Genomic DNA, 27,904 nt, shown 5'->3' with positions numbered 1-27,904 from the left:
GGTAGGAATAATTGTTAAGATTATTTTGTTAGGATTACTTGTTATTTTGTTAGGATTACCTGTTATTTTGTTAGGATCCCCGTTAAGATAGCCCCATTTTGTAATAAGCCCTGTAAAAATAATTTTGATGCAGTCCTAAAATATACAGTCCTAAAATAAGAAATCTAGGAAAACATGGGTGCAAGTTGCTGCAAGTGTGAGAATGATGCCTGTTTAAATGTTGATGCTAAGTATATGAAAAGTTTAAACAAAAATAATGTTAAATTTTTGAAGAAGTGGAAGTTGAAATATGATTTTGATGGTACACTGAATAAGAATGCCTGTGTAAAATTGGTTACAGATTTGAAAAGAGATGCAGGAACTAGAACTAAAAAGCAGACAATTGGGATTTCCCCAAGCACAAAAATGGTTAGAAGAAGCAAATAAACGAGCTATAAAAGAAAAACAGTGTCAGAAAAAAGAGAAAATAAATCAAAAGGGATCACTGGTGCCAAGTGGAAAAGTAGCTTTATTTTTAGATAAGGAGGATGAGCATACAGTTTGTGCAGTACAAAGGCAGGCAACTGCCCCTTCGTATGGTGAAATTGCTGCTGCCATACCGGGGGATCCTCCTCAATATCAGTCTGAAGATGTGGGATCTGTACAGCAGGGTGGGTTATTAGCTGCTCAAGGAAATGTTGTGACCCCTCCAATTTACTCACAAATTCCCGTAGTGCCTAAGGTTGCTTTGCAACAGGTAGACCAACCTATGCAGTTAAGGTCAAGACCAGCAGGGCAAGGACGTTGGGCTATTAAACTTTCTGACCATTCAGAAGCTCTTCCCTTGATACAAGTTGCGAACCCACAAGCAGGAGATGTTGGACAAGAACCAACTATTTTAGTTTATCGTCCCTGGGCTAGAGAGGATATAAAACGAGCTACGGATGGTATTCCTCATCCCAAGGTTAATTTTCAAAAGTTTTCTGAGGACATAGTTGGTATGCGTTTAAGTTATCATTTAAATGGTTTAGAAGTAGAACAAGTAGTGCGACAAATCCTGGGTCCAGATTGGCACTTAGTTTGTGGTACTTGGACATGTAAGGCAGATGATGGGCACTACATTAAAGCATAATTCTGGGGTGTTAGACACACGAGTCACTGATCTGTTAAAGAGAATTTCTGATAAGTGGCGTCCAAGAGCAGATTGGACAGTAATAAATCAGTGCATCCAAAATGATGATGAATCTGTAGATCACTATATTGTAAGATTGACAGAAGTGTTCAATAACCATTGTGGAATGATGATTCCGCAGGATCAGACTAATGATAGTCCGTATGAACAGCAATTGAAAAATGCTTTTCTTAAAGGTTGTAAGGCTCCGATAAGTAGTTTTATTACTAAGCACATGGTAGATCATAGAACATGTAGACTGCAGCTTTGTTTGAATATGCACGGCATGCTGAGCGACATTTTAATTTAAAAAAGAAAAAGAAAGTACAAGTGCTGGCAGTAGGGGATGATGGTGGTATATTCTTAGTGCAGGACCAAAGGGGGCAAGGGCGCCGTGGTGGCGTAAAAAAAAACGTGGGGGCCCGCAATGGGACACGTTAAATGAACCGGGTGGACATTCAGCCTATAGGGAAAGGTTAAAACGTGGAGAATGTTTTAAATATGGTAGACGTGGGCACTTCGCTGCCGACTATGAAGAGTGGCAACATCCCCCACAGCTTACGAACAAGGGCTCCGCATGACTATATGATAGTAAAGAAAGGCGCCATCTTCATTATGGGGATAGTGAAGAGGCAGACACTCTCTACGATGAATGTCAGAACACTCTAATGGAAGGGCGGGATTGTGACTGTGAAGTCATAAACCTGGCAAATTTGGGTATTGCTATGCATCTAGATCAGAAACCCATGATAGAGTTTTTGGTTGAGGGACAGAAAATGGAGTTTTTATGTGATTCAGGTGCATCGCGTACACTTTTGGGTCCAGCAGTTCTGCCTCCGAACTGCGAAACAGATGAGTTTGTCCTTGTAAAAGCGGCAAACGAGAAAATTTATAAGGAACCACTGTCTCATCCTCTACTGTTCACAGATCCGCAAACAAACCAAACTGTTAGGTGTAGGGTAATTATATCAAAAGTTTGTCCAGTTAATTTACTAGGAAGAGATTTGATGCATGTGTTTGGAATAGCGGCAATTCCCACACCTAAAGGTATTGAGGCAAAAAGGTTAGTGGATGGCTTAGTAGTACAGGGAGTACAAGACTTGTTTTACTGGTATAGTCTAGACTTGATTTCAGATGGCCCGGGGAGGGTTGATACAGAGTTGATCAATCTAGCTCTAAGTAAATCTAGGAGCGGGTCACCACAGGTTGCGGCGCACTTACATTGTACAATGTTCTATAAGGCTCCTGGTCCGGATAAAGAATTTGAAAAAGAATTCTTTAAGCACAAATGTGCAATGATAATTTTGAATGATATGTTTTGGGATACGCAAGGTAATACAGTAGTAACCTGTACTTTGACTAAGGAAATGAGTTCTTTATATCGTTCAAGTTATAGCCCACATATCTCAGTTACTAAAGCAGTGGGGACACATTGGGTAGATTTGGCGAAAAAGGTAACGATTTGGAACACAATGTGTGAAAGTCAGTTGAAAGATCAACAGATCCAGGTACAAAGATTAAATTGGGTGACTTGGGCACGACCAAGCGTGCACCTCAGGGATGACAAAATAGAAATGGCATGACAAATCCTCCTAACTCAAGAGGAAGATAGTGCGTTAAGTGCCTTGCCTGTAGATTTATGGTCAAAAGGTAAAGGAGATGTAGGATTAATGAAAACAGCAGGTGAAGTTTGTATAACTGTAAAGTCAGGTTTTAGACCTCGTAAGCACCAATATCCACTAAGTAAGCAAGCAGAGGAAGGAATTAAACCAGTTATTGAACAGCTAAAACAGGTAGGAATTCTTGTTGTATGCCCAGATTCACCCTGCAATACTCTGTTGTTTCCTGTAAAGAAACCGGATGGGTCATGGAGGTTGGTTCAGGATTTACAAGCAGTTAATTCAGCTGTGATCCCAAGAGCACCGGTGGTCCCTGACCCCTATACATTACTTAATGATTTACTACCTCAGCACAGATATTTTTCTGTCATAGATATAAGCAATGCTTTTTTCTCCATACCACTACACAAGGAGAGTAGATTTTGGTTTGCATTCACTTTCCAAGGTAAAAGATACACATACACCAGATTGCCACAGGGTTATTGTGAGAGTCCGACAATATTCGCACAAGAAATGGCTGCGAATTTAGCTCAGTTTGTTCCCCCAGAGGGAAGCCACGCAGGAAAGTTGTAAAAGGGATACCCTAGCCCTTCTTAGTTTTTTAGCTGAGCAAGGACATAAAGTAAATAAAGAGAAGTTACAATTGTGGAAAGCACAAAGTAAAGTACTTGGGTTATTTATTTAATCTCGCAGGAAGGTAGACAATTGGAAAATAAAAGAAACCAAGCAATTCTTGAAGCACCTATGCCTACGACTAAGCGGGAGATGATGTCGTTTTTAGGTGTGACTAATTTTTGTAGAAGTTGGATTCCTAATTATGCTGAAGAAGTAGGGCCATTGACCGCACTGATCTATGACACTCCCATGGCAGCTAAAAGTAATATACAGTGGACAGATAAGGCAATACAAGCATTTAATAGAATTAAGCAATTGATAGCAGGATCCTCTGTTTTGGGTTTTCCGAACTATTCTAAGCAGTTTGTACAAATGGTTGATTGTAAGGGAGGATATATGACTTTGGTTCTGGTACAAGTACATGGGGATAAACAGAGACTGATAGCTTTTTATTCCTCCAGATTAGATCCTGTTGCAAGGGCATTGCCGCATTGTGTTCAAGCTGTAGTGGCAGCCGCCATGGCAGTGCAAGCCTCAGCATCATTAGTTTTGTTCCACCCATTAAAATTGCGAGTTCCACATTCAGTAGCTACCATACTTTTGCAAGATAAGATAACCTTTTTATCTCCTAGTCGACAATTGTCATGTATGACAGTGCTGCTGACACAGCCACATATGACCACAGAAAGATGTACTACTCTTAACCCGGCGACACTTTTGTCGACTCCAGAAGAAGGTACTCCACACGTTTGTTTAGAGAGCATTCATGACAAAGTGCTTCCCCAACCAGATTTAACGGATATTCTGTTGGTAGATTCTGATCTTGTTTTGTTTGTAGATGGATCAGCAAAGAAGGACACTGTAGGAAGAACACTAGTAGGGTATGCTGTCACCACAGAAACTGAAGTTTTGGAAGCAAAAGGATTGTCAAATATTTATTCTGCCCAAGCAGCTGAGTTGGTGGCTTTGACTCGAGCTTGTACCTTAGGGGAGGGTAAAAAAGTGACAATTTATACAGATAGTCAATATGCTTTCTCCACTGTACATGTTTTCGCTCAACAATGGAAGACTAGAGGAATGGTTACTGTGACAGGCAAACCAATAAATCACAGAGATTTAATTTTACAGTTGTTAGATGCAGTGCAATTACAACTTCAGATAGCGATATGTAAATGTTCCGCACATACTAACAAAAAAGATCCTGTCTCCAGGGGAAATGCCCTTGCTGATATGGCTGCAAAAAAGGCAGCTCAAGAAAATGATTTGCTTTTACATTACAATGATTTAGAGCCCGGACACCTCTTAGACTTAGAGACACTAAAAGTAATGCAAACATTGACAACACAGAAAGAAAAATGTCGTTGGGTGAAATATGATTACTCAACAGGATGGGTTGTATAGGGCAGCAGATGGCAAAATGGTATTACCCTCAAGCCTTTTTAGGTATGCTGCATTGGTTAGCCATGGACCTGCCCATGTAAGAGTACAGACAATGGTTCAAATAGTGTCTAAAGTGTTTTGGTGTAAAGGATTTTCAACTTATGCAAAGCAATTCTGTTTATCTTGTTTATTATGTGCAAAGTATCATGCTCAGGGGGGAGTTAAAAAAATCTCAGCAGGCATTCCCTACCCCTCCATATAAGTGGGTAGAAGCTTTTCCAGTAAAGCATCCTGATGCACACACAGTAGCAAAGCTTTTGACAACAGAAATAATTCCCCGATTTGGCCTTCCAAGGCGCATTTATAGTGATAATGGGTCTCATTTTGTAAACCAGATTGTGCACAAGTTGGGTCAAGTGTTTCAAATTGATCTCAAGCACCATTGCACTTACCATCCCCAGTCAGCTGGACTGGTGGAGCGACACAATGGTGTCCTGAAGAGTAAACTCTGCAAACTGATGGCAGAAACGCATAGATCCTGGACTGCATGCCTTCCATTGGCACTCCTGTACATGCGAATCTCACCCTCCTACAAAGGACTTACACCATTTGAACTTTTGTTTGGGAGACCATATTATGTCCAGCAGTGGCAAGGATTGTTGCCAGCGGAACATGAGGGGGGTGAGGATCTAGCGGATTATATGAAGAAGCTGCTAAATGTCAAGTCTCTTGTAACCAATGACTCCTTTGCAGATTCCAGAAATGAAACCTTGTTAAGCGTGGCACCCGGGGACTGGGTGTGGATCCGAATTGTGAAGAGAAAGAACTGGTCATCCCCCAGGTGGGAAGGCCCATATCAAGTACTTATCTTGACACCTACGGCTGTAAAGATCGCAGAGAGGACTTCGTGGATTCATATCACCCACTGTAAAAAACTTAAGACTTTTCCTTCTACCATTGATGTTGGTCAGACTCCATCGGACCCCTGAACGCAAACTCTGACTACAAAGGAAGGATGGCCATGTTCAACTGGTACTTGATGATGATTTTGGTGGCGAAAGTAAATATGTCCATACGAGAAGGAACAGTTGTGAGAGAAAAAGGAATGGTGGTGCTGCAAGCGCAAACAGGTGTTACTACTGTGTTCAAGGTAAAACTTTGTGAAGGAATTTTGGACTGTTCTAAATGGAACAATAATGATTTCTTGACTCATGCAAAATACTTGTGCAATAGAGACTGTATGTCCTGGTCAAATGTTTGGTGGTCAACAAATGTGAACGGATGGGAAACAAGTGGTGCAGTGATACCAGAGAAAGATAAAAGCAGGCAACAAAGAATAAAAATTGTGCATTTCCAAGGTACTGAAGTGATTACTATAACCATCGTGTCACCACAAGAAAGTGATTCAGGAGTATATGGAATCGGAGTGTCCCTTCCAATTGGAACTGATCCTTTGGGGATCCTCCAACTTAAAGTGCAAAGCCTTAAAAATGCTACAAGTAAAGCAGATTTTGCCTTCACAGAAGAACAATTGTTACTCGAGACTGGATTCGTACACCATAACGAATGGTTATCTTGGGTTAGATATAGTACCCGAGAGGCACATCGTGAGAACTGTGTTTCTTGTGCTGAAGGTAAACAGCAACTAGCAACAGTCCCATTGATGCAAGCTGAAGGTAATCTAACGTGTCTGTTAAAGTTATTCTTCAACAAAACCGAAGATAAATGCAAAGATGAAACCCAGCATTTTCCAGTCATAAGCAAAGTTGAGAAACCGCCTACAGCAATCTCTTATCCAGGTTCGTATATGTGCATTTCCAGAGATGACACAGGAAAGAATTATGGCAATATGGGACAGAACTATTGCAATGTTACTGTGAATGGCAATGAGAATCCATTTTTGGAGAACCAAACTCATAGTTTAGCAGACGTTTGGTGGTTATGTGGAGACAACAAACTCAGATCAAGGCTTATGATTCCCTGGAAAGGAACTTGTGCACTTGCAAAGTTAATTCTGCCATTCTACATTTTCCCAGTTCCAGCAAGCAATTTCATAAGAGAACCAGAAATAAAGCCAAGGTGGTTGAATAAGAGAAAAAGAGAGGCACCGAAGCAATCCTTCGATAGCAGTGTCTACATCGATAGCATTGGCGTACCAAGAGGCGTGCCTGATGAATACAAAGCAATAAACCAAATAGCAGCTGGTTTTGCATCCATCTTTGTCTGGATTCAACCCAATAAGAATGTGGACTGGATCAACTACATTTACTATAACCAGCAGCGTTTTGTGAACTATACCAAAGATGCATTAAAAGGTATTGCTGAACAACTGGAGGCCACTTCGCAGGTGGCATGGCAGAATCGAATTGCGTTGGATATGCTCCTGGCCAAAGAAGGAGGAGTTTGCAGAATGTTTGGGACTTTCTGTTGTACAAATATTCCAAATAACACTGCCCCTGATGGGAGCATCACTTGAGCTTTGAAAGGTTTGGAAATGTTATCCGAAGAATTGGCAGAGAACTCTGGGGTAAGTAATCCCTTTGCAGACTTTCTACGAGCATGGTTTGGAAAATGGTCTCATCTCATCAGCAGTTTCCTGGTGTCCGTCGGAGTCGCTGTGGCTATCGTGGTGGTATGTGGTTGCTGTTGTATACCCTGTATCAGAGGTCTTCTACAAAGACTGGTTGATACTGCTGTTACGAAAACGATGTACCAGCAGTTGCAACAGACTGGTGAAAGTGAATACATTGAAATGTGACTTTTGCAAATGTTTTGAAGTTTAAAAGTTTGTCTTGCAAATGAAGTAATGTATGCAAAGAAAAACTTAGTTTTTACCATATATTGCTGAAATAAAAAGACAAATAAAAGTGTTTTGAGGGGGAAAATGTTAAGAGAAAAAGTTTTAAAACATACTATTATTTGTCTCTTTCTCCCATCTAGCAAGATGATTATGCTATTTGCTGAAGTGTTGGTAAGAAAAGGTCATTGAACCATGTTTATTAAAGATGGGCTTTATCTATGATAGATGTAGTTTGCTTATGAACTTGAATAACACCTGTTTTCTATACATCTGAATAAGAGTTAATTTACTGAGGCAGGCTCTGGAAAATATCAGCTACCACTGTGGTTTTGAGGTAAACATTCTACGCTAACTGTGGTTTTGAGGTAAACGTTCTACACTAACTGTGGTTTTGAGGTAAACATTCTACACTAGCTGTGGGTTTGAGGTAAAACATTCTTTTCTGAGGTAAACTGTGATCCTAGATGTTTTTCATAGCCAACTGTCAACTGTTAGAAATGTAACAAAAGCTATTTTGGCTAGTAACAGGAAAGTATAAAAGTTGATGTCAGTAAACAAGCTGATCAGATTGAGATCATCTTGGCCAACATGTTGCTGTAATCTGGTTAGCAGTTAATAAAGGAAATTTTCATCACCTGAGACAGATGTGACTCGCTTGAATTTTTTCTTCTGACAATGAGACATGTAATTGCTGCTCTCGCCTTTCTATGGCATAAAAAGCTGCTGTTTAAAAGAAAAAGAGTCTGATTATATGTCTATCATTTCAAAATGCCATGCTGTGAGCTCTCTCGATGATACTATGAGTTGGAGGACACCAAGGGCTTATTCACTGCTGGCAAAGATGTGGAAATTGCTGCAGGGTGAGACCTATGGTAAGAAAATATAGGCCTGTCAGTTTGAGAAACTTTATAAAGCCTATCTGAATTTGGAGACTGAAGGTTGTAAATCAAGGTTGTTACAGGCAGCATTAAATACATCCTCCAAGGCTGACACTAGTGGAGGCACAGGTATAGACATATCTCTCAACCTGGAAGCATCAAAATCTAGACAAAACCCCAGGAAAAATAGGTACAAATCTGTATGCTGATTAACAAAATTTGCATACATAATTATGTGCCCTGCCCACTACAAATGGAATTGTGGGATACCAACTTTCAAACGCAAACTGAACAGAAAGCCAAAATATACCCTCCCCCAGACTCTGTAGTAAACGGTAACCATTTTTTTTTAATGTGTGGCAATGATGTTCACTGGGAAGGGAGAAGATGATGAACCTTAGGATTTTGTTTTTGGTGACTTGCAGTATGTGGGTTTTATGATAAAAGTAGGGCATTTACTGGTAGGAAATATCCTAATCTTAGCAAAAGAATTTTAATAGTTTGCTAGGCCCACCAAAAGTCATTCTCTGTGGCCTACTGATCAGTGGTGTAGCTGGAGTTTGTGTCACCCAGGGCTGTCTGAGTTTATTGCCCTTATCCCCTCACAAAATCATGGTCAAATGGGGCCCCCATACACAGCCCTCCCACCTGCAGCCATTCCAATGTCCCATTACTTGGCTATTTCGCTTTCGCCTCATTTACTATAAACACTAATGTGCATACTGCTTTACTTCTACAATGATTTTTGGATTTCATTTAAAACTTTTATTTTTCATTTTGCAGCACAAACGCTAATATATATCTCAGACATGCTATACATACATACATACATACACACATATTCATACACATACATTCAAACATACACACAGATGATCCACTTTCACTTTATTTTACGTGCCTCAACCAAATGACTGAGTTATTGAAATGAAAGTTTTGACTTGCTATGATTTTTATATTCATTTTAATTCTTATATACTGGTTCTATCTAGCAAGGTCCTCCAGAAATAATCTGAAGCAATAATGGGCCTATCCTGAGCTGTGCTTATAAAATAGACCAATTCCAACTGTAGCACACTTGTAACTTTCGGAACTGTCAACAATTTTCTGCACATTAAATATATTAACAAGATGGCAGTCTTGGCATATTTGAAATACTTTTTTCTACTTCTGATCCCCAGCAATCAGATTTCTCCTCGGCTTATCCCTTGACTACTAATCCTAAAATATATGAAAGCAAGAAGTCAAACTAGGCTATAAACCATATTATTTTCACACCATTACTTTGCTCATATTGCCCTTTTAATACTTTAAAGCTGTCAGTAAAGGAGACTTGTACAGTCCAAGTTTGTACTAGGAAAAGATGCCAGAACTAAGTGCTATTGGAATAAAATTGTTTTCTTAGAAAGGAAACCCTCTCTTTTAGGTAATTATCACAACAGTCAACTGATTGTTAGTACGAATCAATCACTCTCAAAGTTATACAAGAAGAAACACTTGATTCTATTCATGAATTTTCTTTTTGAGTATTTAAAAAAAGAGAGAACCGTTACTGAGAAAAAATGCATTTAAACCATTCCATTATTACTCTTTCATTGTCACCCTTCCTCTGCTGCAGCCATGCACAGATTTATTATCTAACCTTTTGTACATACATCATTATGTTCTAAGACTTCTGAAAAACTGCAGAAATGTACTATTTAACACATATCATGCTAAGTTTGTTTGAAACAGGCCAGACATGACAGCTGCATCTAAGAAAGCTCTAGTAAATTAACGTGGCAGCCAGTGAAAAGATATGGCTTACTTGAACAGGCAATGGCATTCTTAAACAATCTGAGAGCATTTGTTTAGGCTTATGATCTGACTGGATTTCCAATAAAAAGGAAATGATTCTTCAGCAAACATAGTAGCACAGCATCAACAAAAATATTTATCATAGTTCAAAGATCTAGCAGCTGAAACAACATTCATAAAATACCTTAAATAAACTATTGAAAAAGTTTGTGAAATGACAATGAAACTAATGTGGCAACGAACATAGCTTAGCAGGAGATAAAGGCATATATACATTTATAAGCCTGCACAAAAGTACACACACACACACACACACACACACACACACACACACACACTCCTTACACACTTCTAATAATACGGATACCACAGCAATTCCTTACACATACACCCCTCCTTACATACTTCTAATAATACGGATATGGCAGCAGTTCCTTACACTTCTAATAATACGGATACGGCAGCGCAGCAGTTTCCTCCGCTTCACCTCTAATAGGGATAGGATAAGGCAGCAGTTCCTTACAGCAACCAGCAGCGTAAAAGTGTATGTAAAATAAACACAGACACACACACTTCTAATAATACAGCAGCAACATTAACACTGAGACACATACAGGTCTAAACCAGATACTAATACAGCGTCTGCAGCTCTAAAACATCCTTACACTTCTATAATATGGGCAGCACTTCTAATAATACGGATATGGCTAACAGCAGAAGTTCCCTACACTTCGAATGGATAACGCAGCAGTTCCTTACTCTTCTACTTTGCTGGTTGCTGGAGATATATTGTGGGATTTGTGGTCTTAACTGTTAAATTCATCCACAGTGTTTTATACAAAAATACAAATCCCAGAATACTGTGCAGTTCTACTTGTAAGGTCACAAATTTTGCCTTAAGACTGGAAAGTTTTGGTGGAACTGGCTTGTCGACAAAAGGACAGGAAAGTATGCTGAAATATAGTTTATTTAGCCTGTTAAAGAGTGCATGTGCTACAAAAGTGAAAAAAGTGGACAGTATTATTAGAGTCAGTATAGGGCATGGAAAATTATGGCTTATACCTGAAATTCTGCTTTAATGAAAGATTTTGCTCGGATTCTAGGGGAAATGCAACATTAACAAATTTGGGGCACACACAGCTGTAAAATAAACCAGACACTAATATGATGTCGACTCGGCAGCAACTGCAGCTCTAAAACAGCCTCCTTACACATATCGGCACGGCAGCAGCTCCTTACACTTCTAATATTGCAACAGTGGCAACATTACCAGACTTAAATTACTTGCTTCAAAAAAGTCACAAGTGGAAACGAGCAACCCAGTTTTTGCTTGCTTGTTTGGATTTCTTAAATTACTTGCATTGGGGAAGGAAGCACTTTCTAATACAGCAACATTACAAACCACGTTGCTGGTTGCTGTACTGTACGTAACGTAAAATAAACACAGTCTCACACACACACCCCCTCCAGCCCTAAGCCAAATTCCGACAGGTTGGCAGTCTGATCATGACGGTGATGTTATTGCGTGCACCTCTGCACGTGATGACGTCAGAAAAATTTAAAAAACACCTGGGAAATTTGGAAATTAAAGGGGGCCACTCAGAAATTGGTGGCACCCAATGATTTTGACCCCAAAAACAGTAAATACCGAGGAATTTGGTATGGTTGAGAGGTATGGGTATAGAATGTGGCATATCCACTGTAAAATATCATATCTCTTCAATGCAGGGGAAGAATCCATGTGTTCCTATAAAACACCTCATTAATCCTGGCTATAGTCTGAGAAATGGATTTTTTTTAAATATCAATATATAAAAACTAAATACTTCACTATGAAAGGGTTACCTAAAAGAGTTGTATTTGCCAAAAAGAAGATGAAGGCAGGCTGTTGCTCTTGTGAAGCCTCTGAGCTGCTTCTTCATAAGTTGGCAAGAACGTAGTGAAGATTTATAACTCTGACTGCTTATTTTCTCTCCACAGGGCTGCCCAACCAGCAGTTAAAAAAGTGTGGAATGGAGCCAGAGCTTTTGGAAGCTGGTTGGTTGTTGTGCCTTGGGCAAGTTGCAACCGATATATAGCCTCAAAGCTACTGCAGCAGCAGGAATAATGAACATATTAGTTTATTTAACTTATTCAAAGGAAAGGTATACCCTAAACTCTGTTAATCTTTATTTTATGAACTACATGGTTATCTCAGGCAAGCTACCTCTAACTTTCAAGACCTTTAGGAAAGAGGCACCTAGGCTGTTGATGAGAAAAGAGCTCTATACATGTTGTGAGAATATAAAGTATAAAATAATTTTAAATTAGTGTTAAAAGACACCATTTGCCAACACAATTATTTCAAAACCATGAACTGCAAAAAAAATTAAAGGGGTCTAACAGACTGAAGAGAAATACCTAGAGAGCACTTTTTCTGTGCAACTTCAGAAGTGAAGGGGGGGGGGGTAAAAAAAAAAAACCCACAAAATACCAGAGATTTTGCAGCAGCACTCCAGCTGCTCCAGCAATACAGAATGGTCTTCTATATCAAATACTGCTGAGAGATCTGGTAGGACCAGTACAGAAAAATTACACTGATCCCTGGATAAAAGAAAGCCATTTGAATGTCCTGTCTTTCAAAAGAACCCAAATTGGAAATTATTGTTGATTGCTATTATCTCAAATAAGATTCCAGCTGAAGATTCACTACATTCTCAAGGAACCTTAGGCTCAAAGAGACAATTCCAAATAGGCCACTAATTGTCCGGATCATCAACTCAGTGGCATACCGCCTGCTCAGAGGCGATCTGTGCCTGACGTATAAAGCCATGTCCAACCCGGAATTAATGGACATGCTGCACCTCAGAAAATCCAAATCCCATCGAGCTACGTGCTCGAGAGACTTGAACCTCAGCACTGAAATAAATAGGACATGCTGGAGGGACAGATTCATAACCCAGAGGCTCCCTTCACTCTGGAATAAAATCCCAGTCCAGGGTAGGCAGAGTCCCTCATTGACTCTCTTCAAGAGGAATCTTGATGAGTTGATGGGAGATCATAGGTTTACCCTGGGTATCACTTCTGTGTCACTGTTAGACAGAGGCACAGTATACTAACCTCGAAAAAGGGCATAGCAAAATTAATTTAAAATGGGTGGCGAAAACCAAACACACACTGGCTAGGCTTATAAATGCCCTAGGGCAGATAGCCTAGTATGAACCTATGTTGAAGGCCTACCTTTTTGAGGGCAGATGTAATTAATTCAATACTCAATCCCTTAGGGATATCTAAATCAGAAAAGTTAAACTATAAAAAATGTTTAATAAATCCACAAATAGGTAACCAGAGAGTAAAATGATTAAGTAAAACATCTGAATTTTCAATTGGCCTGCAGCTGCAAATTAAAAGAAAAATCAAGGAAGACTGACATAGTTAAAACATCAGTGCAACAGAACCAATAAATACTCAAGTATTCCAATAAGTCTGCAAGACTAATCCACAAACTACTGGCCATGTTGCAAACTGAAACAGACTGAATAAATGAAACAGTCAAATGTTCAGTAAGTTAACAGAAGCTACTGTTAAGACAAGGAATACTGATATGGCTAAAAGACAAATGCTGCAGAACCAATAAATACTCAAATAAGCCAATAAGACTAAAATTACTGCTATACAAACAGGAAAATCCGATACGGTTAAATGCTGCAAATTCAATAAACCAAATTAAATTAATCTGAGAAAATGATGCAGAGTGCTGTGGTGCCACAGTGTGTAATGCAGTATCTTTGCTGCCTTTAGTTTAGAGCACATTTGAAATCACTTGACATAAAGGTTAAGGTCTTCATCTTCCAAGCACAAGGTACAGGTTCAATCCTGACCTCCACCCATTGCCTGTTTGGAGTTCGCATGTTTTTCCTGTGTCTCTGTGGAGGTCTGTTTCCATATCAAACTCACCAAAGAAAGGAGCTGTGGGCAGCATCACAGATTCTACCTGGTGCCCTATGGGGGAAGGGCTGTATAGACCAACCATTTTGGGCATCTACTATAGCGCACAGTATCCTCAATATAGTAGTACACAGATCCCAGACTGCATGCCATGGCAGGGCTAACCACTCAGTGTTGTAAAATATGGCTCTAAGTGATTCAGTGCTGTTAACTAAGGTCGCCAAATGGGCATGGGTATTTGCTGGTGATAAGTGGCTTGAGGACCCAGTCTACTCTGACCTATGCCAGGGGCCCATGCTAATGGTGGGAAGGGAGTAAGTGTCCCTACTGGCAACTGTGTGCCCGCTATAAAGCCCAGCAGCCCTGTGTCAATAACCTACTGGCTGGTCGGTGTTTAGTTGCCCAGATTACGTTACCTAGGATAGCACTGTTGAGCGAATGCTGGATGTAAAACCAAATCAATCAGCCAAACATGAACTAAGAAAGAACTAAGAATTTCTACACTCAATGCAGGTTCACTGACAGGATGGAGCTTGGAAGTGGATGACATGATACTAAGAAGGAGGCTGGACATCCTATATATCCAGGAGACAAGATGGAAGCGCAGCAAAGCCACTTGGCTTGGGATCCAGAGTCTACTTCTCAGGAGGAGAAGAGGCTAGAAATGGTGGGGGAATTGTGGTGAGGAAGAGGCTTCAGAAGGCAGTGAGGGATGTCATCAGAATTATTGGCAGACTCATGGTAATCAGACTCCAACCTAGAGATAAGACAGTATTCATAATCTCAGCCTATGCTCCACAGCAGGGTTGTGATAGTGAGGAAAAGAGTGCATTCAGACAGCAGGTGCAAGACCTACTAGATACAGGAGGCCAACAGGAATTAGTGTTGATAATGGGGACTTGAATGCACATATCAGGAAAGACGGACCTAGATATGAGCACTGCCTGGGTCCACATGGGTGAGGGAACAGGAATAAAGAAGGAGAAGTATTTCTATACTTCTGGCTGGCAAATAGCTTGATTGTAGCAAACACATGTCTTAGAAAGAAAGAAAGTCACAAGATCACATACAAGAGTGCCCAACATGCAGTTCGGGTAGACTTCCTCCTAAAAAGGAAAGGACACTGGGGTAGATTCAGTGATTGCAAAGTCTTCCCTAGTGAAACAGTCGGCCAACAGCATAAACCACTGGTTACCTCAATCAAGCTGCAAATAGTGATCAGAGAAGGCTCTAAGATCAACAGAGACAAGAAGGAGAGGAAATATGTGGAGCTGAAGAAGAATGGCAGCACCTAAAAAAAACATGTGCAAAAACTACAGAACAGATATGCTGCTGAGCCAGGTATGGAAATAAGGTACATAAGGAAAGCTGGTGGTGGAATGCAGAAGTTCAGGAAGTCATCAAAAGAAAAAAGAAGTGCAGGAAAAAGTGGGAGATAGAAAAGATAGATCATGCTAGGAAGGAATACTGGTTGGCTAACAAAGGGGCTAAGAAAGGAATAGCAAATAATGAGACATCAGAGGCACTCTACCAGCTTCTGGAAAAGCGGGCCAGTAGATTGCACAAAGAAACTATATCAGGTTACAAGGCAAAGATGGAAAGATAAAGAAGATAGTCAAACACCCTTCATAAAGGATGCCAGCAACAACCTGCTCACCATTCCACAGGACATCAAAGGCAGGTGGAAGAAGCACTTCTAGAAGCTTCTGAATGAAGAAAACCTCACAAAACATGCACTGCCCCAGGCACAGCCTATGATGAGAGAGGAGGAGGAGCCCACCATAGAAGAATTAAGAACAGCTCTAAGGAAAATGAAGTCAGAGAAAGCAGCAGGCTCAGAAGAGGTCACAACAGATATGATCAAGATGTTGGGTGAGTTAGGGGAAAAATGGTTCCTGAGGCTACTCATAGTAGTATGGAGTGAAAGGTGTATCCCATATGACTGAATAATAAGCGTACTAGTGCCAGTGTATAAGAAAAAAAGGGGACATTCACAACTGTGGGCAGTATAGTGGTATCAAACTCCTATCAGACTGCATGAAAGTTCTGGAGAGAGTGCTTGATAAATGAATATGCAGAGTAGTAGAAAGGAAGGTGGAAGATGAACAGTTCAAATTCAAATCAGGATGCAGAACAACTACCCCAGTGTTTGCAATGAGTCAGACACTTGAGAAGAAGCTACAGAGTCCAACTGGGCATTCATATACTTGTAGAAAGCATAAGACAAGGTCCCAAGAAACCTGACTTGGACAGTCCTGCAGTGGTTCGAAGTCCCAGAAACATTGGTAGAACTAGTGCAGAATATGTACAAGGACTCGATGACTGAAGTACAAACAGTGTTCAATCTCACGGAGGGGTTCCCACTGGGAGTGGGTGCACATCAGGGTTCAACTCTTGAGCCCACTGTTGTTTATGCTAGTGATGGACTACTTTAGCAAGCAGGTAGGAGGGGACAGATCAACAAAGTTGCTGTAAGCAGACAATGAGGTATTACAGGCAGATTCTGAGCAAGAACTTCAGCAAAGGTCAGGGGAATAGAATGCAAAACTTAAGGCACATAGGATGAAACAGAACAGATAAGACAGTTGTAATGGTAGCAAATGAGAAAAATCAGAAGAAGCTGAGAACTTAAACAGAAGGGAAATAGTGAAACAGGTTAACAGCTGGAATGGGTGGTTGTGGAAAAGGGAAGTCTGAATGAGAAGGTCAAAGCTAGAATCAGAGGGGCTGCAGCCAACTGGTACAGAGTGTTAAGGTGTAGAATATGACAGAAGAAATACAAAGAAGATGAAAAATTAGGTGCACAAAACAGTGGTGCTACCAGTACAACTGTATGGTATAGAAATCTGGGCAGTAAAGGCAGAGAATTTAAAGAAGCTAGAGGTGGTAAAGATGAAATGCCTGAGACGGGTGGGGGTAGCATGCACACTGTAGAACAGACGAAGAAATGAGGACATAAAAGGGGAAGATAAAGTAGGTCCGATTACAGAAAAAGTCAAAGACAACAGATTACAGTGGTTTAAGCACATGTAGAAAAGCAGAAGACAATCTGGTGAAGAAGATTTGAGACAGACAAGAAGAAATCAGATTTGAGATAGACAAGAAGAAGTCAAGAGGAAATGAGGGCATCCAACAAAGAGTTGAATGGATTGTTTGACAAAAGACCTGCAACATTCAGGCATGAGTGCTGAAGAAACCAGGAGAGTGGCATTAAACAGAGAGTGAGAGTGACAACTAACAAGACACTCCAACCCCATTTAGAAAATGGGGAATAAGGGGATTGATGATGAAGAATCAGAATATATAAATAACTTGCAATATGCTCTTAATAGCCACGGTGCTGAAGCGGTAGCGTTGCCGCCTCACAGCAAGAGGTTCTCCCGTTTGATTCTCAGCCAGAGCGCATTCTGTGTGGAGTCTGCATGTCCTCCCCGTGGTCAAGTGGCGTTCGAAAGACATGCATGAATGGGCGTGCCTTCGTTGAAGGTTGGGCGTCGGGCTGGCACCTCTGCACCATAAAAATCGACTGCCAATCATTAGCGAACCAGAGTTCCGCTATGGCGACCCCTAACCGGGAAAAGCCGAAAGAAAAACAACAACATACTCTTAATTGCAATATGAGATGCAAATTTACTCACTGAACTTCTTTGATATGTAAACTCGCTATAATATTTTGTTACAATTGTACTCGTGGTTGTGTACTCCAACCTGAACCTGAAAATGGTTCACTGAGATCAGTGTTCTATGACAGTCAATAAATAATAAATAAATAAAAGCATTACTGCCATGAACTGTAGACTTTGGCAGCAAAGATGAGCAGCTGAAATGTATATAGAGGAAACGAACTTCTGCATTGTAAGGAATCCAGGCTGCACCCTACGAATGTAAGCAGTTAGGAAGGATTCAAACATGATATCTGAAGTTCACCATTATTCACAGAAAACAGAACATGACACCTGAGTTGAGAGCAGATCTTGCACAGTAGATAAGAAGCAGCTAGCAACTAGTTGTCCAAACAGGGGAAAAGTTTGGCCCTTCTGCAGCTTTTGGCTGGCTGCTACTACAAACATGAATTTGGAAACTACCCTGGTGGCTGAGTTGAATTCAAATGTAAGAGTCTTAAATTGGAAGTGATCCAGCAGAGGAGAAATTTCCTGGACTCCTATGCTAGATTAACTAGGAAGAAGACATCTTGAAGATGTTCTATATGATCTACTTTAGAAATACATGGAAGGCTGGACCACACCATGGCAATTCAAAAGGTTTCTGTGGGAATTACACTGTTTAGGCCACTTGAATCCAGTATGGGTCTAATGGCCTTTGTTTTCTTTGGCACCACAATAAATCTGGACAAATATTCTGATCCTTTCATGTCTGGCAGAACAATGTGGATTACTGTTTTTTGTACAGGGCTGTTGATGTCTCCTCTTGCTGCTTGCTTTTGATGGGATAGGATGTCTGACAAGGATAATTATAATGATTGTGAGTGTGTGCAAGAAGGGAACTGTTCATCCTCTGGATATCATCCTTACATGCCTGCTTTTTGCAAATGTTACCCAGGCAAGAAGGTGAAGGAGTAGATAGGATATTCAGCCTCCAGAGTGGGACAATTGGGATATATATAAATAAATATATATACATATATATATATATATATATATATATATATATATATATATATATATATATACACACACGTGTTTCCCGCCTTTCTAAGCTAGTATAGTCCAGTTTTCAGGTTAGTGTTGAATTCAGGGCTGTGTTACAAATCTCTGTGTTTGCCCATACCTTACTTGGATGGAAGGAAGTTTCTCTATTCACTTGTGAGAGAGGAGAGCTTTGAGCAGTCTATCTGTCCCTGGAGGAGTGGTTTCTGCCCAGAAATTAGCAGTTTATTGGCCATTTTGGGCTAATTTCTATCTCTTTCAATTCCCTACTATAAATACCGTATTTGCTCAGTTTTGCGCGGCAGGCAGCGCCAGTTAGCAAGGGTAAAACTATTCCCGGCTCCACAAAGTCTCCTCTTCAATTTTTCCCTTGGAACTAGACAAACTTTCAACTTAAGCACTCAAGCCATTCAATTCTCAGCCCGGCACTTGCTCAAAATGCATAGCAAGCACTTATAATCCCTAGCACTAGACACTCCTGTACTGTACAGAAGGACAAGGCTCTCTATACGACCTTACCAGCCATCCAGTAAAACAGTTCACTGTACCTATTAATGCATGTCCAAAGGGCAGTTTCAGGTGTACTCTCCAGACCAACTGGTGAATCTGGGCATTTTGAGGCAATGTTACAACTGCCTCATGTACACAGGCAACCCCCTTCTCCTACCACCAAACACTAATACATGCGAGAGATGCAATTATACAGCCAAACTGGAGGCTAAGCTCTCTCAACCCAAGATTGGATCAGACAGTCAAGAGGAGAAGGGAAATACTTGCATCACACCACCAGTCTCACACAGACCCATTACACCAGCACCGGCAAAAAACACATAAATACATGAAAACATACTCGGAGGCTCTAAATAAAAATCTGCAAAACAAACAGAGACCTTCAAAGCAAACATCCAAGCAACCTCCACCCCCCAACACAAACCATGAAACACATACTTCACAAAACCAGTGTGCCATGCAATCACAGCCCTTAAGGCAAAATAACATACCCAACATACTAGTAATAGGTGACTTTATAGTCAGGCACACTGACGTCCCACTCACTAGGCTGAAGGAGAAGGTTACTGTTAGCTGCCTGTCGGGTGCCAGGATCTGCCACATAACACAAGCACTCAGGTCACTCCAGAACAACTACAAATATGACTCTGTCATTGTCCATGTTGGTGTGAATGACCTGAGCCGTACCTCCCTGGACTACATGAAAAGAGATATGGAAGAGCTCTCTAATCACATAGCCCAGGTCGGTATGACCCTGACCCTGAGTAGCATCCTGCCCTCACCAAGAATGATACCATGGTATAAAGAAGAAATTCTCGATTTCAACAACTGGCTAAGTTTCTGGTGTCATTCAAAGGGGATCTAGTGTCTGTCCGCCTGGGATGACATGCTCAACAAGCCACGCTGGTTCATTAGAGACAGCTTGCACCTGTCACCCTTAAGCTTTCGAATACTGGCCTAGGCTCTTGCAACCCTCATAGTGCCTTTTTTAGGCAAGACTCAAAAGACAAACCCACTGCCATAAATAGCACAAGTAACAAAATACTGAGGGCAATGCTACTCGATGCCAGAAGCCTAAACCTCAAAATGCAAGCACTCGAGGCACTCCTCAGTATGGAGAAAATCGATATATGTGCAGTAACAGAAATCTGGTTTAAGGATCCAGGGAGCACCCCAGCACTACCAGGCTACAACTCATACCATACATTTCGGCCACAGAACCCAAACCAAAATACAAAAGGCGAGGGCGTATCCATATTCATCAGGGATACCCACACCTCCAGGTTAGTGGCACAGCACGATGCTTCAGAGATTATCCACATGCAACTAACAATGGGCAAAACTTCAATTCAAATTGTAGCTTGCTACAGATCACCCACCATGTCCCAGTACTCCCATTCCGCATTTCTGGAAACACTGGGAAACACAAAGGTCCTACCAAACACCCTAATACTGGGTGATTTCAATTACCCAAACATTAACTGGGAGAACTACTCAAGTACTAACTCCCTTGCCCAACATTTCCTAGAATTTATAACTCAAATGCCCTGGTTCAACTGGTCAACACTCCCACTAGAGGTGACAACATATTGGACCAGGTCATCACCAACATGGGCGACCAGTGTTCCACACCGGAGGTCAACCCCTCGCTGGTTAGATCTGACCATAAATAAATCACTTTGGATATCCACATTCCGCCCCCACCCCCGTACAAGAAAACCACAGTGAAAATCTTTTCAAAATCAAACTTCACGTTACTTAAGACCAAGATGGAAAGTTTCAAAGCCCCATGCTGAAGGATAACGCTGTCCAAGCTGCAAAATCATTTACTAATGCATTCTACGGGCACCTACAAGAATGCATGGATCATGCCATCCCAAGCAAAACCAAGACTCACTCCTCCAAGGAAAGGAAACCAGTCTGGTGGACTCCTGCCATAAACAAGCTATACAATAGAAGGAGGAAACTAGTACAGAAAAGAGTGAAATCCCAAGAAGGGAACACATCCCTGATCAGTATCAGCAAGAAACTACGATCCCTTATAAAATGATCCAAGGTGAGCTTTGAAAGAAAAATTGCCAAGGACTCCAAAGATAACCACAAGGCATTCTTTAGCTATGTCAAGAATCTAAGTGGCAATGCTCAGATCTGCTCGGAGTTAGTGCAGAATGACGCAAAATACACTGAAAAGACCGATATCACCAACATCCTGGCAGACAGGTTCAGTGCAAACTTCACCCCCCTCTCACACCCAAAAGGGCCCATAACCATACTAGAAGAATGTAGAGTCCCTGAAATGACAGACACTCTGGTTAAAACAGCCCTCTCCAAAGCCAAAAACACAGCATCGCTGGGAGCGGACGGTGTCCCAGGCTGCGTCCTACACGAGCTCAAAGATGAACTAACCCCTCACCTAAACACACTGTTCAAACTCAGCCTTTCCACAGGCTATGTACCCATAGAGTGGCGCACAGCAACAGTTATTCCGCTCCACAAAGGTGGAGCCACAACAGACCCCGGGAACTATCGCCCTATAAGCCTGACTAGCTTGGTCTGCAAGGCTATGGAGTGCATCATCATGGAACTCCTTAACAGAGACATTAGGAACCTCCGAACACGGGACCCTACCCAGTTCGGCTTTGTTAAGGGCAGATCATGCCTCCTAAACCTGGTGGACTTCTTTGAGACAGTTACCAAGGCTATAGACGAGGGAAAGGTGGTACACACAGCCTACCTAGACCTCGCTAAGGCCTTCAACATCATTCCCCATTCTGGTATTATTGACAAGCTCACCAGCCTGAACATAAACGCCTACGTCACAAGATGGGTTGCCAACTGGCTCACGGACAGAACCCACATGGTGAGAGTTGCAGGAGCTAGGTCTGACTCTAAACTGGTTACAAGTGGCATTCCCCAGGGTTCAGTCCTAGGACCCCTCCTGTTCGGCATATACTTCTCAGAGGTACAGGCAAGCACAGGAGGACTATGGCTGACCAAGTTCGCAGACGACTGCAAACTAGGGGCTAAAACTGACTCTCCGGCTGACACAGACATCCTCCAAAAGGGTCTCACTGAGATGGATACCTGGTGTCAAAATCATGGCCTCAAGCTAAATGCTAAAAAGTGCATAGTCATCCCCTTTGGAAAAAACAAAGTACCCACAAACTACCACATAGGAGGTAGTCCCCTAAATACGGAAGACTAAATAAGGTATCTGGGGACCCAAGTAGATAGTAATCTCATCTTTGATAATCACTTTGCCAAAGTGGTTAGAAAATCCTTCTATGTGGCCCACCTAATCACAAAAGGGTTCGCATCCAGATCAAAAGAGGTCATTGTGCCCCCTCTACTCATCACTCATCAGACCGATCATAGAGTACAACGCCCCATTTGAGATGTACCTTGCAAGACACCTGCAACAGCTGGAAAGACCACAGAAGTACCTCACCAAGAGGATCACTGGCCTCAAACAGATGCCCTATGCAGCTCGACTGAAGAAATTCCAACTGTACTCGGTTGCATACCGCCTACTCAGAGGTGATCTCTGCCTGACATACAAGGCCATGTCCAACCCAGAATTGATGGACATGCTCCACCTAAAGAAAACCTTATCCCCTTGAGCCACATGCTCTAGGGATCTAAACTTCATCACAACAATAAATAGGACGTGCTGGAGGGATAGATTCCTGTCCCAGAGACTTCCCATGCTTTGGAACAAGATCCCAATCTACATTAGGCAGAGCTCCTCGCTAACACTGTTCAAAAGAATCCTTGACGAGTGGCTGGGAAACAAAGTTTACCCCGGGGATCACTTCAGTGGCTCTGCTGGACAGAGGCACAGGGAACTAATCTAAGGTGGGCGGAGAAAGCCAACGCATTCTGGCTAGGCTTATAAATGCCTTCGAGCAGATAACCTAGTACCTACCTATGAACCTAGGACAATCTCTCTGGAACTTTCCTGGGCATTCAGGTTTTTTTTAGACTGCTGACTTATCAGTTGCCCACATCTGAACCATATCTAACAAGGCCTCCTTTGCACCTCTGAAAAGGGACACAGAGGTTGCTGGAATTTCACACTACAGACAGACTGTTCTACTTTTCCATATTTTTCAAATATGCCTCACTCTCAGGGACAAGGAGATAACATACCTGAAAGGGAGAATTTACAATACTCACCTTGGTGTCCTCAGGAAAAAAAAAAACAATAAGCTTGAGCCAGGTATAATGGTGCACAGCAATGCTGGACAGCTCTGGCTGGACATTCTGCAGAACTGTAAACTATACTCAACATCAAGTATGAAACAGAAATCACAGCTGCTAATTGTGAAAAACTTTGCCTTTAACAAGCTTAACCAGAAACTGTTCTAATGACTGGTACAGTTTTGTTATGAAGCTGTGCTGGAATTCTGTTATATGCAGCTAGTAGTTTATGTCCCTCAAAGAAAATATGAAGGAAGCATAAAGCCACTTCTCTCTGGAGTCAATAACCCTAGACTCATTAAATACAGGGGTGGATCTCAGGGTGGTGAGAGTCTTTTTAAGGATAATTGCTGCAACAAGGTTGTTTGGTTCAACAGTCTTCAAACAAAAGTTCCAGTCTTCGAATAACAGTGGAGCTGATCTGGCTTTTTGGGCATTGCAGTCACTGCACTGGTGGCCACCTTAAACACATCCACAAATGAAGGGACCACCTGAGAAGACTGATGGGTGGACAGAAAGGGTTTCTGCAGCACCTGCTACAATAAAGACACTGGGTGAGTGGGTCACCTACTCTGTTTCATCATTTCTAATAATTTGCTAAATCTGGGTTCACTGCAGGGAATGCTGGGCAGTCTCTGTCATCCTTAACAATGACATAAGGGATTGGAAAATCCAAACTGGGAGTCAATGTCCTTCTTTCATTTTGCCTTTTTTAGGGAGTTCTGAAGGAGGGGGGTCCAAAGAGAAAGAAAGCGATTATTTGGCTGCAGACATTGTGAAGCAGCACTGCAGATAAACTTGGGTCCCCTCTGTCCTATTATATGTTATCAGGAAATGCAGAGAGCTCAAAAAAGACTTCTCTACAACTAGTGTCAGCATGAGGTCCATAAATGATATCTGGCTATCAAGTGGAATGTAGATTGCGTACAAAGTGTCATAAATAAAACAGCTTGCTGACTCAGTTCTAAGAAACCCAAGTGCTGATCATTGGAGGACCAGACACATTGGCACTGACATTAACATAGACATATAAAAGGTCTATACAAGAACCAAGAAGCCCAGCACTGAGCATCAGTGTCAACACACCCATCAACACCAGCAGCGATAGGGCCAAAGCTGTCAGCTTCAAGAGGAAAGTCAATAGTGGAGTCACTGATGCTATGTATAGCACCAACAAAGAGTTTGTAGTCTCAGCATCCGTAATGGCCTCGATAATGGTATCTATATCTGAAAGGTCAGTATAGACATACTTGACACTGGAACCAATGGCACAGGACTGGTAAGAGCAGCCCGGAAGACTTATACTCAAGGTAAAAAAAAACAACAACAGCAAAGGGCCCTCTTTCTAACAGAACCACTGGGGAAAGGGCAGCATAGTCATTTTTTCACTTGTCAAATGTAAAGGGACAAGCTTGCTGAGAAATTGGTCTAGGGCTCGTTAACTGTCAAATCTAGCACTGGGATGTAGTTAACTGCAAAGGCTTGGACTATACAATCCACAGCTGAACCATTTGAATATCATGTTCCATCCAAATTTGGTACTGATACTGGACAGAAAGGCTGGAGATTCATGGCAGTTTCTGATGTTTTATGGAGGTTAGGTCTTTAAGGAAGCCTAAAGGAATCAGAAGTTGAAGTAGACATCTAGGCCTTTGGCTTCAGTGAAGGCACTCCCATGCTTTGTGTGGAAAAAAGCTTTTCAAACATGAAATGAGCAAGCTGGTTCTTCTGTTTCTCAGGGTGTTGGCTATAAAGCTTAAGGGAATACTTATAACTGTTTTGTTTTCTTCCAAGGCAGTAAACAAAAATATTGTGTTTGTATTGAGGCAGGATGTTATTCTCACAGCTATACTTAACCTCTTAATCCGCGATTAGAGAAGAGTAGGTACAAAGGCCTGATCACACTAAGTAACAGCAATTAAATAATGCAATAGAAAAGAATCAGGATTTTTAAGTTAATTTGACAAAACACGGAAAGGAAAATATAAAAAAGTCTAATAAGTTTGAAAGACAATGTGTTCTAGAGGAAAAAGAAAATGGGCAATGAAAGGAACTACAAAAGAAAATATTTTACTTACAGTAAAAACAAAACTTTTCTCAAATTTTAAGAAACTGTGGCCCCTCTGTAAGCAATATATACTGAACAAGACATATGGACAGGAAGGGCACTATGGTGCATGCCAGCATAGGGAGGGACTGAAGTAGCCTGGGAAAGCTTTACACTTTGAACTGTCCTGATGTCTGCTGGCCTTAGTTTTGTTGTTTTACATGTCAATCAGTATTGCCCCCTGATAGCCTTAGTGCTGCTGTTACTGAGAGTGGGCATCCTCGTACCAGACATATAATCCACAGTGTTTCAATAAACCTCGTTGTTGCTAAAATCCCTGAGGTTAGATGATTACTGGATATTGTTACTCTAATAAAGATTCTAGCATATCTCTAACTGGTCTTTTTTACTATATAGGTTGATGCTATTTCTTGTAACTGTGTTTTTCTTTTCATTCTATTGTCCAATGGAATAATTCATGGCTGACCTCCTCATTGCTTTACTTCACTGCAACACTTATGAATTGTTGTAATTAGTGCAGTGTGCCTTTGCTCATCAGTAAACAATCACCTTCTTCAACAATACTGTTTCTCATGGCATATGATTCAGTGGCTCATGCATAGATCATTTCCTGTCTTGGTTGACCTACAATACACAACTTTTTTGATTTTCTTCGCACCATTCTTTCTCTATGGCATTCACTCCCATGACCCCCTTCCACTTTCTGATATGTTCCTTTCTTTCAGAATGTTGTACATGTAGACAAATTGCTCCAGACTGTTTGGTCTCTTGTAAAGCTTTTTTTCTGAAACCAGTCCTCTGAGTATTAATCCTTTTTTTGCATCTCCTCAGATGTCATGGTACTGGCTTGGCCCTCAGTGCTCTACGTAAATGCCGGGTCTATCAGCTATACTCCTATCCTCCAAGATTATTCCAGTATTTGACTGGGGCTGGTTATGGATTGCAAGGGTGTCCTGGAGGCTTGGCAATCTGTACTTCTTTTTTGCTTTTTTGTATGCCCTACCAACTTTCCCATTCTTCAACCCCTCACTCTTGTCAACTACATATAAGGGGAGTTCCCCTCTATGGACCATAACTTCTCAAAGACAGCATCATCGATGAGTGGTCTTCCTCCCCGGATGGATGCACCCATGCTTCCCTCCCTGTTGCTCCATTAGTCACTCAAGCCTCTAATAAAATCCATGTCAGCTGGGCTGTAATTAGGGCTTTATCCCTCTACACCAATGGAGTGGCCTCCCTGAGTTGTAATCCTTCAACTCCAACCCATACCTCTCAACTGTCCAGATCTTCACAGAATGCATAAATTTTTGCCTCATATTTTTGGCCTATTCCTCATAAAATTTGTGGTTTTCTGACAAATCACTGAGGATTGAAATAACTAAACAATGTCATACAATTGAGTTTCAGACTTCATTTCCTTCAGAAAATACATGCTAAGACACATTCTGTTATTCTAGCAACTTTGTAAGTCTATAAGAGCAATATTTAAAATCTGTTCCTACCCCCCCCCCCCCCCCCGCTATTATTTTAGGCTTTATCCAGATTTCTTGTGCTAAGAGGTTGAGAGATATGACTCCAAGCAGCATAGCTAAGACACTGTCTAACCATATCAAAATTGCCTTAAGTAATACTGGCATTTTGCTAACACATTTACTGAAGCCAACCTCCTGACAAATCCTAAAGTGCTTTATCTATCCATGACAGATTTAATGCAATTATTTTGCTTAATGAATTCACTAGCACTGATGGACACATAGCATGAAAAATATAGAGCTCCACAACAAACATAAAATTTGATCATATCTCTTATTCTTGTGGCAGAAGCAAATTAGTCATTTTACTGAAGTGCACAGATATAAACTTGCTAAGCTAACTGCCACACGGTTTTAATAAGCTTCAATTTAACAACAGTACAGTTACGTAGTTGTTCTAAAAGTTAAAAAAGAATCAGTTTATTCCTTCAGACATTGTTATAAGGACTACAGTGAGTTTGGTATAAACATTTACTAATAACTGTAGATTATGCACAAACTTTATTCACTGAGAAATGAATGCATCTTACTTTTGACCAAGCACTCTTCTGACTTTAAAAACCCTTATCCATTCATACAGTTGCATAGTAGAATGCTGTATGTTTTATGAATCAATCTGTGTCCAAGAAGGTAAAATCTTCTCTAGGATTGCATTTTCCATATGTGTGTTACTACAAATATCAAAGAATGATGCTTCTGTGTATATACACATCTGTCTGTTTTTGTGAAAATATGTTTTATGACAAACAATGCATAAATTA

General features: G+C 41.1%; 1 protein-coding gene across 1 annotated transcript in view; it reads right to left on the bottom strand.

Moving 5' to 3' along the window:
• LOC122795685 (coiled-coil domain-containing protein 166-like) overlaps window positions 1-27,904 on the bottom strand; it is a 1,310,434-nt gene that overhangs the window by 946,726 nt on the left and 335,804 nt on the right. The window lies entirely within an intron of this gene.

This window comes from Protopterus annectens, chromosome 2.part2, assembly GCF_019279795.1.
Source record: "Protopterus annectens isolate FY-2018-M chromosome 2.part2, PAN1.0, whole genome shotgun sequence".
In the NCBI taxonomy this organism is placed as follows: Eukaryota; Metazoa; Chordata; order Ceratodontiformes; family Protopteridae; genus Protopterus; species Protopterus annectens.
Note: the sequence above shows the minus strand (reverse complement) of the source record. Positions and strands in the feature narration are given on the sequence as shown.